A 13857-nucleotide genomic window follows, 5' to 3' on the forward strand; every position below is an offset into this window, starting at 1 on the left:
CCTGTGGAGATCAAGCACAGTTTTTTAAAGAAGCCCTTTTTTATGGGGTGAGTGGAGTGGCCAACTTCTGCTGACAGCTCAGACACAGTTAGCAGACAGATGCCACAGATCCACCTAATGTACCGAAGACTCGATCTTGGAAGTCCCTTCCCCTGATCTTGCAAAATATGAATGGGCTGATGGAAGAATTCCACTTTGGGCATGATTCCGATGCAAATGCTAGCTTCATACTCTTGAAGATTTTCTTGGACAATTTGTTTTAATCCCTTAAAAGAAAGGATAATTGTGTTGTGACTCTGGAGGCTCTTGCATTCTATTTTATAATAAATTGTCATCGGAAATGTGCATGCAATAATTTTTGCAGAAGAATTTTGAAAGCATGTTATATGTCTTTTTTTGAAAGATATAATGAACGCCCAGTGCTATGAGATTAAAGATCTGTTTTTGTTTAAAACGACGGAACTCAAAATAATTCAAAATGTGCAGAGAGGTCCAATGAAAGGTTGAAATATTGCAACAATTTTTGGGGAGGGGAACTTTGCCACACTCTAAAATTTTTGCTTGATTACTTTGGTGCTGTCTATTTATAGATGTTGGCTCCCTTACAATAAACACATACAACGGCCAAATTGTTTGATAGAATGTCGGAGCCTAATTTCATGAAAAACCCATATTATTGCTCTGAGATTGCTGGATCTGGGGAGGGTAAAAGCCTGATTAGAATTTATGTTGTAGTTAGTGCAACAGTGCCAGAATTTAGTCTGAAGTGGATTGCAGTGTATTAGTGGGAAGTAATAACATACGCTATATATACTGGCAGATCTTCTGTGGCATTGCTCACACAGAGTCTGGCGTTTCAAATGCAATAATGATTTTTAGCTGGCAAGTTGATTTGTTCTTTGTGGTCACTGCGCAAGATATCCCGATGGAGTAGTGGCCTAAACAAGCAAATGCAGATAATTTCCTTGTAAACTCTTAAGGTCAATCAGAGAACAGTTGTACCTATTTGTAAATTTAAGTGTTTGAGTTAGAGAAACACTTCATGAAAAGTCGAGTTTTCTTTTTCTATTTAAGCAAGTTTTGCATCAATAATATGTTAGTCTTTGAAGTGTGATACCTGACTTTATTCTTTGGACGTCAGAGTGAAAAAGCAGAATTTTTTTAAAAGGTGAGAAACTTTTAAGCGTTGAGGTTCAAAGAGATTTGGGTGTGCTGGTACAAGGAATGCAAAAAGTTAGCATGCAGCAAGCAATTAGGAAAATGGCATATTGGCCTTTGTCGCCAGGGGATTGGAGTGCAAGAGTAAACAAGCCTTGCTACAGTTGTACAGGGTTTTGGTCAGGCTGCATCTGGAGTATTGTGTGTAGTTTTGGTCTCCATGGGTACAATTTTCCGCTCGGTGTGCGGGTGCGAGCTATTTCACATTCGAGCGTGAAATAGAGCGCAATGAGCTTGGGTGAGCTCCCTGATGTCATTGCGCACTCGCGCGATAGTTTGGCCGGTGGGCATGTGCGAGAGTTGGGAGCACGCCCGCTGACAATTAAGAGGCCTATTAAGGCCATTAAAGTAGCAATTGATGGCGATTTTTCGCTGCCCATCCAACGTTACAGTTGGCGGGTGGGCTAATCCGCCAGGCGGGCTTTGCCTTTTTGAGGAAATCTCATTCAAGGGTGAGATGAGATTTCCGTGATTGATTTTTTTAAAATTAAAACGTTTTGGAAAAAATTTCCATCATCCATATGCTGAGGTGTCTCATTCTGACGCGTGAACAGCTTTTCCGAATTTTACATTCTGTTTTTACTGATTTTAAATTCATCAGCTCCCTGAGACAGGTCCCTGCCTTCAGGGAGCTTCTCTTCTGCATTCCCCTGCACCTGTGTTGACTTCAGTGCTCACCCTCCTCCCACCCCCACCCCAGCAGCGCTGAGCCTTTCAGTGTGTGTTTCATGCTGGCTGGCCATTAATTGGCCAGCTAGCGTGAAATCGCGGTCAGGGGCCGATCGCGGTCGACGGTCCATTCCCTGGCCACTCCCAGGCCCACTGATCACGGCCGCCCATTGACCCGGAAATTCTTCCTCATGTTTACGAAATGATATTCTTGCACTGGAGGCGGCACAGTGAAGGTTGACTAAATTGGTTCCTGGGATGAGGGGGTTATCCTATGACAGGAGGCTGAGTAAATTGCGATTATGTTCTCTGGAGCTTAGAAGAATGAGAGACCGACATTGAAACCTACAAAATTCTGAAGGGGATTTGATAGGGTGGATGCTGAGAGATTGTTTCCGTCGGTCAGGGAGTCTAAAACACAGGGGCACAGTCTCAGGATAAGGAGCCGATCATCTAGAACTGAGATGAGAATAAATTACTTCACTCAAAGGATTGTGAATCTTTGGAATTCTCTACCCCAGAGGGTTGTGGATGCTCCATCATTGAATACATTTCAGACTGGGATAGACAGATTTTTGGTCTCTCAGGGAATCAAGTGATATGGTGAGCAGGCAGGAAAATGGAGTTGAAGCCCAAGATCAGCCAACATCATATTGAATGGTGGAGCAGGCTCGATGGGCCATGTGGTCTACTCCTGCTTCTATTACTTATGTTCTTATGCTCTTATTTTAACAGATAAATGTTTGATGGAAAGCACTTACAGATATGTAAAATAGATTGATCTATAGAATGTTAAAGCTTGCATATGCTATGCACTTCCCGTCCACAAATTTTACTTCTTCTTGTCACAATTATTAGCAATTGTTTTAGATCAATATTCATCCTTGGAACTGCCCATATAATCATTTATATTTTTAACTTCCTACATAAACTGTGGCCAGACACAATAGGCCAGATTTTCATCCTGGAAGTAGGAATCAGGAGCTGGGAGATTTCCTGACATCGTGGTCCCATCACCTGATGTTTTCTTATGGTAGGCAGTTGGGGAGTTGCTGGAGTCAGAGGGGCTGTGATGGAAGCAGGCCAATGCTGAAATGGCCAGGTTAAAAGGCATGACTTAATTTGCTGGACATTAGCCCAGTTCTCGAGATCAGTGTGAGCTAACCCTAACCTGCATGCACCCCTCCCCCCTCCCCCCATACTCCCTATAACCCCTCACCTCTTACCTCCATCTACTCACCCAGTTTCCACTATAAACACAACTCACAAACCCTATAAAAACATTGGGAAGTCTTGGAGGAGCTCATAAATCTGTCAATATAAACAAAAATCACTTGAATATCCATTTAAAAACATTAGATGTCAAAATAACTAAACATTATATGAATATCCAGTTTAAGAACATAGGATAGAATCTTCAGCTCAGCGAGCAGGCCCCGCCCGCACTTGCCAAGATGTAACATTATGCGGGGTGACGTCGGGCGTGCGTCCCAACGTCACCGTGCGTCATTCAGATTTTCAGTTTGGCAGGCACGCAGCCAACTCAGCTGCGTGCCCGCCAAAATATCAAAGGCCTATTAAGGCCATTTAACACTCAATTAAATCATTGACCTGAGCTGCCAGTCCAACCTTGAGGTTAGCGGGCAGGCAAAGAGCCCAGGTGGCCTTCTCATTTTTCATGGAACCTCACCCATGGGCGGAATGAGATTTCATGAATGTTTTTAAAGCATTGGAAAAAATTTTATTAACATTAATGGACATGTCCCAACTCATGTGACAGTTTCACATGAGGGGATATGTCTTTAAAAAAAAATTCTCCCTTTATTCAATGTTTTATACATGATACTAATCTCCCTTAGGCACCTCTGTGTAAAAGAGTGCACTCCCCGACTCAGCCTACTCCCCCCGCCCACACAGGGAGCGCTCAGCGCTTCTGGGCACGCATCACGCTGGGCGGGCCTTAATTAGCCTGCCCACGTAAAATGGCGGTGCCCATCAAATCGGTGGCACCCGCCGGGGAGATAATTCTCCCCACAATCTTAACAGTTCATGGATCTGTTAAAATAACTGAGCTCACATTCCCTTTGACAACTGTTTCAACAGCCTCTACTGAGCAGAATCCATTAATGGATTTGCAAGTCATCCAAGTATTCATAATGAGATTCTATTGAACAACTATGTCAACAAACCCTCCTGAGCTGAATCCATTGAAGACTTTGAAGACATCCAGAAGTTCAACTATCTGTCTATAAGTTTTGAAACTGCCAGACAGATGGCTAAGTTGAATTTCAAAGAAAGCAAAAGCTCAGCCATCTGTTAAAGCTTCGAAACAGCCAAGCAGATGGCTGAGCTAAATGTCAAAGCAATGGGCATATTCCACACCATTTCAGATCTAGATTTCAGTCATGTGCAATGCAAAATAGTACTCTATCCATGGATAATGCACTCAAATGCACCTGGAGACTTTCCCTATTCCACTGAAGACTTTCATCACTTTATTGGTGAAGGAAGAGACATGCTGTCAAAGCTTTTCACCTTGCACTCATCATGACAGATGCACAAATGCCAGGTTTCAATGAGAGCAACAATTCATACTGCATGAGAAAAGGGTGCCGATTGGTTGGCAAGTTGACTCTGATCAGTCAAGGCATTGCCATGTAAAGTGCACCATGGAACTATTGCTTCCCCCATACTTCTGTTTAATTTAAAACAGGCACAATGCCAGGACATGTTCCTTTTTTCTGCAGGCCTGGTGTCGCCACAATGCCGATTAATCACCTTTCTCCATCTTCTCCACTCAGTCACCCAATCCTCTTCCAATCCCACTGCATTTAAGTCTCTCACTAATACATCCTTCCATCTGGTCTTAGGCCTTCATCTTCTCCTTCCTCCTGGCAGTTCCATCTCCATCACTCACCTCACCACATTTCCCCTCTCTGCAACAGATGACCATACCGTTTCAATCTCTTCTCAGCTATTTTCTTCAATGCTCCCACTGACTTCACTGACACACTGGTTCTTGATTTTTTTACTTTCTTGTTACTCCAAACTTCCATTTCAGTATCCACATCTCATTAGTATTCAGTCGTTGTTCTTCTCCTCTTGACGTTATCCAATTTACACATGGTATAAGAAGGTTGGTCTCACAACTGTCTTGTGGACAGCTTCTGCTGGTCTATATATTTATTAAATTGTTGGTGCTTGTGGCTCCATTCATTCATTGATTTGCTCCTATTTCTTGTGTTCTTGTTGGCGTTTCAGCTGATCCATAAATTTATGAAGTCACTGCAACCCATTTCTGAAGTTAATTTGTTGCTGCCGACTGCCATATTAATTTTTTATAATTTACTATTTCCAGTTGCTTCATTATTTTATTGATTCTGAGCTCCATTAAATTATTAACTCATTGGCAGCTGTTTAGCTGCGCTGCGATGTTCCTCAGTTTCCTTTCACTGTTTGAATTGGATCTTTAGTTTATTCTATTGTGTCCTTATTATTGTAGTAGCAGCTTCTTAGAAGATTTAGTAGGGGTGTTAAAAATTATGATGTATTTTTATATAATAAATAGTGAGGAATTGTTTTCGGTTGGGGTGGTGGGGGGACATGGTGATGGTGGGGGTCAGTAACCAGATCTAAGCTAATTGGTGAATGAACAAGGGGGATGGAGAGGAGAAATCCTTTTATGTGGCCTTCTGTTATGATCTGGAATGCACTGCCTGAAATGGTTATGATTCAATGATATCTTCCAAAAGAAAATCAGATAAATACTTGAAAAGGAAAACATTTGCAAAACTATAAGGAAAGAGCGAGGGAGTGGGAGTAATTGGATTGTTCTTTTAAAGAGCCAGAATAGACATAATGAGCTGAATGGTCTCCTTCTGTGCTATACAATTCTATGATTCAATGATTCTTCTGTTGCTCATTGTTTTAGGCTTTGTTTTGATCATATTCTCTGGGAGAATTCAGATGGAACTTTTCAACACTGCACAGGTCTGAACTCCATATGGACAATACCTTAGGAGAAGGGTGGGTGAGGAGACCAAGGGGACATAAGACCTGATTCGAAGTGGTGTTTTCGGGAAGCACAATAATTTCACATTTGTTCAAACTGAATATTTTCAAGGAGTGAGGAGAGCACAAGGATCCAAGGCCAAATTTGAGTTGGTATTCTTAGGGAGTGGCAGGATTTTTGAGGGCGGTCTGTAGCCTTTTGGAATTGTGGTGAAATTTGTACATTGTCAGAGATGAGTCATGAGTCAAGAACAAGAATCAACTATGGGGTAGTATAGGGAAAGAGCATGGGGAAAATTTATGCCAGCAGCATGACAAAAAGAGCACAAGGCACTGAGTGGGAATTCAGAGTTGTAATTGGCAGGGAAAGGGTTGGCAAATGAGACAGGTCTGTCTCAGACATAGCAATACAGGAAAAGGAAAAAGTCATTAGCTACTCAAGCCTGTTCTGCCTTTCAGTGAGATTATGGCAGATTTGTGAACTATCTCCGTACATTGGGAGGCTCCAATCCTGGCAAATGAGCAGAAAGAAGGTGAAGAGACTCTGAATGGACGATGTATTCATGGAATTGGGGGCACTTTTTCACCGGAACAAGCACCAGAGCGGACAGTGCTTTGAACTATTTTTAGTGAAATTTAGATCAAATTGAGTTTTACCTTCAGAGTATGTAAGAGATATTTCCCTCAGTATTATTTGCAGACAGTGAAAGAATATGCTGTTTTATATGGAACAGCTGTGGTATCAGTTGTGGTAGGTAAAAAGATGTGGCTTGTGGAAGCTAGTTCTTTAGCTTTTACAGATTTGAGACTTTTCCGAGTAATTACTTGAGTTGCGAAAGTGAGTAACTGTGGACATAATGAAAGATGGTACTGAGAATTTTTGAGGGGAAGTTAGTGCCTAAAGGACTAGTGAATAATTAAAAGAGGTAGTGAGCAGTGAGTGAGTACTAGAAGATAATAATTAGGTAATGAGTATTCAGGGAGTTGGAGTAAGGAAGAGTTGGCTGTGCAAAGTGCGATACCAGGAATTTGATTTGGAAAAAAAATACATTGTGAACATGGGTTGAGGAAATTATAAGAAGGACAGAGAGAAGAGTAATTGGGAGGAAATGAAAAAAAAAGAATGAAAGGAAATCAGACCTTTTAAAAACCTATAAGAAATTACACTTTTTAAAAACAAAAGACAAAAGGGAAGAGGCATTTAAAAAGCAAATGAGGAACAGGCATGTTAATAAAAGACATGGGAACAGACCTTTAAAAAAAACCCACAGGAAACAAACTCTTAAAAATGACAGCAGGAACAGACATTTTAACTAACAGTGGAGGAAGCAAACCTTTGAGAGTAGGCAAAGAAAAACATCATACAATGGACGTTACAGAAACAAAGTGGAAAAAGAAAAACAACATGTAATGGGGCTTGAAAGTACAGTTAGAGAAATTAAAAGAGCTCACAACAGGACCTGGAAACAAAATAGATTAGGTAAAAAAGAGAACAACTCGACTTTTTGAACAGCCATGCAATTGGTGGGTTTAAAGGTCCAGTCTTCGAATGTGAGTGAATGGATGAGAGAATGGGTGAGTGGGTGAGTGAGTTGGTGAGTGAGGTGGGTAGGTGGGTAGTTGGGTAGTGGGGTAAGTGGGTGGGTGGGTGAATAGGTGAGTGGATGAGTTGGGTGAGTGAGTGGGGTGTACTCGGGTCAGGTCGAGAGTGTAGTTGGGTCAGATTGGCCAGTAGTTGGGTTGGGTCAGGAGGTAGCTGGGTTTGGGGGTAGTTGGGTGGTTGGATCAGAGGGGGTAGTCGAGTTTGGGGGGCAGTGAGATGGGGTCAGGGGATAGTCAGGTCAGGAGGGTAGTCAGGTTGGGTTGGGGATAGTTGGGTTAGGTCATGAGGTGCAGTTGGGAGATTGTCAGGTCATCAGGGGATAGCCGGGTGGGGTTGAAGGGTAGTCGGCTTGGGTCAGGGGGTAGTCAGGTTGGGAGGATAGTTGGGTGGAATCAGTGGGATGGTCAGATCAGGGGGTAGTTGGATTGGGTCGGAGTAGTCAGGTTGCGGGGTTATTCGGGTGATATCGGGGGTAGTCTGGTCAGGGGTGGTTAGTCGGGTTGCGGGGATGGTTGGGTGGGATTGGGGCGGTCGTCAGTGCAAGGGATAGTTGGGTTGGGTCATGGTAGTTGGATTGGGTCATGGGGTGTAGTCAGGAGATAGTCGGGTCATGAGGGGGATAGTCGGGTGGGGTTGGGAGGGCAGTCGGGTGCTCGGAGGGCTAGTCAGGAGGTCGGGGTGGGTATTTGGGGGATCCTTTGTGGAGTTGCACAGGAGTACTGTGAAGTACCACAGAGCTGTCCAAAGTCTCCGACACTAATTTAGAGTTGGAGACATTCATGAAGGGTCCTATGGAGCAGGGGAATTGCCCATTGGAAGTTTAAACTTCCCAGGCTATTCCCACATAGGTCCGTGCGATAAAAGCTCCAAAGGGTCCCGACGCACATCTTCAGTTGTACATGCAGCCTCCGACAACCTAGAGACTGGGAGATATAGCCCATGTCATTTTTTTTATCTTTAATAAGAACATATGAAAGAGGAACAGGAGTAGACCATTCGGCCCCTCGAGCCTGCTCTGCCATTCAATAAGATCATGGCTGATCTTCTTGTGTTTCAATTTCCGCGTTCCCATCTAACCCCGATAGCCTTTGATTCCCTTACCTAACAAGAATCTATCTACCTCTGCCTTAAAAATATTCAATGACCCTGCCTCCACCACCTTCTGAGGCAGAATATTCCAAAGTCGCATAACCCTCAGAGAGAAAAAATTTCTCCTCATCTCCGTCCTAAAAAGGCGACCCCTAATTTTAAAACAGTGCCCCCTAGTTCTGGACTCACCGACAAGAGGAAACATCCTTTCGATGTCCACCTTGTCGCTGCCTCAGGCAGTTTATTTGTCTTTACTTGCTGTTGTAAGGGTGGCCGGATTGTACTATTAGTAATAGAGTTGAACTGCAGACACTTCTTGGGTGGAAATGTTAAGTTTATTTACAACATACTCAGCAACAACTACACATGTGCTTTCAACTCCAACTCTCCACTGTCTGCTGAGGTATCCAGTGCAACTCTCCTATTGGTTACTACAGATCTTGTGATCTTTCCTAACAAGCATTATTCTTAAAGGTACAATACACTAAATAAAACCATAATCTCTATATTCCTCCTCCTTTATCTCGGCTATAAGTATTATATTTACAAGTATATATTTTTCAAGACAGCAAAATATTTACACTGGGTAAGGAATTTATAAATTCAGTCTTTCAGGTGGTTTCCTGGTATATGTGGAACATCACAGCTCCACAACTTCAGATTCTTTGTCAGGAACCTCCTTTTCTGGAGTTGCCTGAACATCAGGTGCTTCAGTGGGCCCTTGAAGTTCTGTATCCTCAACTCTTATAGGAACATTAGTCATGTCAGTCCTGGATTGAGTATCCTCAACACAAAATGCAGACCTGGCCATGATCACTGGTGGAACCAAATCTTGCTGATTTGTCTCCTTACATGGTCCATATGTTTACGGATTATCCGGCCTTCCATATCCACGTGGTAAGATAGAGGTGCAGTAACCGCACTTATTTCACCCAGTAACCACTTTGGTCCTTCCCTGAATCCACTCTCTCACGATAAGTTTCCTCTCGCAACCATGCCAGTCATGTCTAGTTTTCTGGCTTCCCTGACTCCTTTCCACCTTCCCCTCTAAATCCAGCATTATTAGGCTCAATCTCATCCTGAGACGGCGTTTCAACAATAACTCTGCAGGTGTGACACCTGTTTCTGTGTGAGGGGTAGTCCTGTAATGAAAAAGAAAGTGTGCTATCTTGGTTGCCATAGAATCACCAGTTAGCTTTTTCTGCCTGTCTTGAACGTTTGAACCGCCCTTACAGCCAGTCCATTTGAGGAAGGGTGGTACAGTGCAATTTTTACATGCTTGATACCATTGAAGCTGATAAACTGTTGCAACTCAGCACTATATTTCGCCATCCATCCCAGGCCACCATAGATAGCTGTGTGCTATGGTCTTCATTTGGGATATTCTTGGATGTGTAATTCAATTAAAAGTGGCTCCCTTCTCTTTGGAGGAACCATCACTCATGCACCCCACATAGGATGCCATCCTGGTTGGTTATTTCATGTCTTCTGTTGAAGTACCATGTCATTTCATCAGATACAGGCTCCTGTGACCAACCATGTAGCACCTGTTCTCATACTTGAGGTAGGACTGGGTCCCGACTTGTCCAGTCTCTGATCTGTCGAGCACATTCTGGTGAGGAATCTAAGAAATTTAACAGTAAAACAAGTTCTTGTGGAACTGGGATGTGCTCGTCATTTTCTTGTAAAGGCAATTAGGGGATAGGCAATAAATGCTGGCCCAGCCAGTGACGCCCACATCTCATGAATGAATTTTTAAAAAGTGTTGCACTGTCAGAGATGCTGTCGTTTGATGAGACATTAAACCAAGGCCCTATCTGCCCCCTCAGGTGGACTAAGGGCGTTGGCATTTGCAATTTGACTGCCAGGCCTATGTATGAAAGTGTATTTGAATGCGGCCAGAATTAAGGCCCATCATTGTATTCTTGCAGAGGCTATGGATGGTATAACCTTTTCCTCACTAAACAATCCTAGCAGTGGTTTGTGATCTGAAACGATTGTAAAATGATGGCCATGGACACATTGGTGAAATTTCTTGACACCAAAGATGATGGACAAGCCTTCTTTTTCTATCTGTGAGTATCTCTTTTCCACAGTGGTGAGTGTCCTTGATACGTATCCTATTGGCTATTCTGTGCTGGCATCCATCCGATGAGATAGCACTGCTCCCACATGTCAGCGCCAATTCTTTCGTCTGGTCATAATGCACTAATAGATTGGATGAGTGTAACAATTGTTTCACCTTTATGAAAGCTTCTTTCTGGGGTGCCTCCAAGACCAACATTGGTTCTTTTTGAGTAGCAAATGCAGGGGGGCCAGCACTGTGGACAAATTGGGCAAGAACCACCCATATTAGTTGATCATTCTCAGGACTGATTTGAACTCTGAGGTGTTCTTTGGCACAGAGGCCTCTCTTATGGCTCTGACTTTCTACTCAGTTGGGTGGAGGCCCTGTGAATCTACCTGGTGACCCAAATAGGTGACCTCCCTCGCTTGGAACGTGCACTTTTCTTTTTTTTTTAGATGCACTCCAGCTTGCCAGAAATGTTTTAAGACTTCTTCTAAGTTTGCCAAATGCTCTTTTTGGACCCTGTCACCAATACATCATCTAAATAGACTACAACCTGGGGCAGTCCCTGCATTAAGCTTTCCATTGTTCTCTGAAAGCTGGCACAAGCTGAGGAGACACCGAAATGCAATTGTGTATATTGGGTACAACCCTTTGTGGGCATTAGTTGTGACAAATTCCCAGGAGGCATTATCTAATTTTAGCTGTTGATAAGCATGACTCATGTCAAGCTTCATGTACGATGTCCCTCCTGCCAGTTTGGCATACGGGTCTTCGATTTTTGGAATGGGGTGCCTATCCAGCTTGGCTACTTTATTAACCGTCAGTTTGTAGTCCCCACAAATTTGGACGCTTTGATCAGGTTTAAGGATGGGGACTATGGGTGCTGTCCATTCTGAGAACTAAACAGGTTGTATAACAACCAGTTTCACTAGCCTGGTCAGTTCAATGCTGACTTTTTCTCGCAGGGCATACGGCACCGGTCTCACCCTCATGAAGTGAGGGGTTGCTCCCAGATCCACATAAATCTTGGCCTGCAGGCTCTGGATTTTCCCCAGTTCATCCTTAAAGATGGTGGCGTACTTTCTAAGTAGCTCTGGTAGCCCACTTGCTCTCAATTGGAAAATTTTAGACCATTCTAACTTAATCTCCTTTAACTAATTTTGTCCCAGGAGGCTTGGACCTTCACCTGCTACCACCACCACGGGTAGCTTTATCGATTGGCTTCCATAATGGACAGTTACTCTGCTTATGACTTTTACTTGAATGACTTCACCCATGATTTTAGCTTGGCAGCTGTTTGTTCTCAACTTGAATGATGTTCACCATTATTCAAATATCTGAAGGTATGTTCCCCAATTACTGTAGTGGAAGCTGTTGTGTCCACTTCCATTTTAACAGGTTTGCCATTTATTTTCACTGTAACAAATACTGGTTCTGTCTTTCGAACTTTCAGATTAAACAATGAGTAAATGTCTGAATTTGCTGTTCCAGGTTCTTCTACATTGTAGATTTCATTGGGCTTCTTCTTTTGTTTACAAGCTTGTTTGAATCTTTCCTTGCACTGCCTCATTATATGTCCATTTAAGTGACAATAGTAACATTCGATTTTTTTAAACTGCCAATCGTTAAAAGACTGATTGTTTCCACCTCTATTAAAATTATTCTTTGATTTCGCTGCTAAGTTGTTTTTCTTTATTCTTCAGCTAGCGGGGGCTGTTTCCCGCTTCCTGGCAGCGTTTCGCTTTTTCGCATCATTTTCGCTTGAGGTTTCCTGCCCAATGTGGAGGACGGCGCCACTTTACACACCCTGTATTGCTTTTGAATCTCTTACTGCGCTTTCCATGGCCAGCACTATCTCTAGCGCTTTCTTGAAATCCAGATTCACTTCAGACAATAATCTTTTCTGAATAATGTACTCTTCCAAACCTCACACTAAACGATCTCTGAGTATGTTGTTCAGAGTCGTACCAAGCTCACAATGTTCCATTAGCTGCTTCAAATTTACCATGTAGCATGCAATTGTCTCACCCAGGGCTCTATTTCATGAATTAAACCTGAACCTCTGTATCGTGACTGAGGGCTTAGGTTGAAAATGACCCTTCATGAGGTCCAATTCATCAAAACTTTTCGAACCTGGGACATTGGGTGCTGTCAAACTTTGAATCAGACAGTAGGTTCTGCTCCCACAAGTACTCAAGAGGATCGCTTGCCTCTTCCCCCGTAACCTCGTTCACGTGAAAAAAGAACATGAGGTGTTCTATGTATTGAGACCAATCATTCATGGCTGGTTCAAAAGGATCAATTCTCCTGAATTGTGGCATTTTAAGAGAGGATTACTTCTTCAACTCTAATGGAGCTTGCTACTTACAATCACTGGGGGAGGTACAGTGCCGATTTCTTTCTAACTTGATTTCTTCTGTTCAATCCTGTTTTATCCCCATCGCCAATTTGTTGTAAGGGTGGCCGAATTGTACTATTAGTAATAGAGTTGAACTGCAGACACTTCTTGGGTGGAAACATTAAATTTATTTACAACATACTCAGCACCAATACACATGTGCTTTCAACTCCAATTCCATCTCTACACTGTCTGCTGAGGTAGCCCACGCTACCCTCCTAATGGTTACTACAGATCATGAGATCTTTCCTAACAAGCATTATTCTTAAAGGTGCATTACACACTAAATAAAGCCATGCTAATAACATTTTATTATTGTTTATTTCCACTAAGCCTTCCTCTTTGATTCCAAGGTGCTAGGAATCTTGGCTGTAATCTTCAACCTGCACTTTCCCCACTTCCTATCATGCTAGTTGAAATCATTTCCTACTGCCCTATTTACCCTTTCGAAAGATTCAGAACTAACTCCAATGCCCCAGAAGTGTGCAGCTTTCTCTCCTACTGCATGAACCCTGCAGCCACACATTAACTTAACTAATATTTGTCTGTTCAACTCTTCAGGGCCTGTCATAGGCACCAATCTAAGATCATCATTTTTGAGGTCTTGTTATTCAATCTACAACTAGTTCCTTAAATTCTTTTAGCAAAATCTCATATGTACTTTGAGTTATACCATTGTTCTAAAATTAACTATGTCTTTTGACTGCTGTTCCTTCCTTTCCTGAAGTGTTTCCACCTATTCTGTGATATCTTTCACCCTGGCACTAGTGAGACAAGATAGCATTTGGGTCCCATGGA

The 13857-nt window shown here is 42.8% G+C and overlaps 1 protein-coding gene across 2 annotated transcripts in view; it reads left to right on the forward strand.

Annotated features, from left to right (window-relative positions):
• The window catches only part of LOC144685810 (atrial natriuretic peptide receptor 2-like), a 160120-nt gene that overhangs the window by 43463 nt on the left and 102800 nt on the right, over window positions 1–13857 (forward strand). The gene's annotated exons all lie outside the window — the stretch shown is intronic.

Source organism: Cetorhinus maximus, chromosome 1, assembly GCF_964194155.1.
Source record: "Cetorhinus maximus chromosome 1, sCetMax3.hap1.1, whole genome shotgun sequence".
In the NCBI taxonomy this organism is placed as follows: Eukaryota; Metazoa; Chordata; class Chondrichthyes; order Lamniformes; family Cetorhinidae; genus Cetorhinus; species Cetorhinus maximus.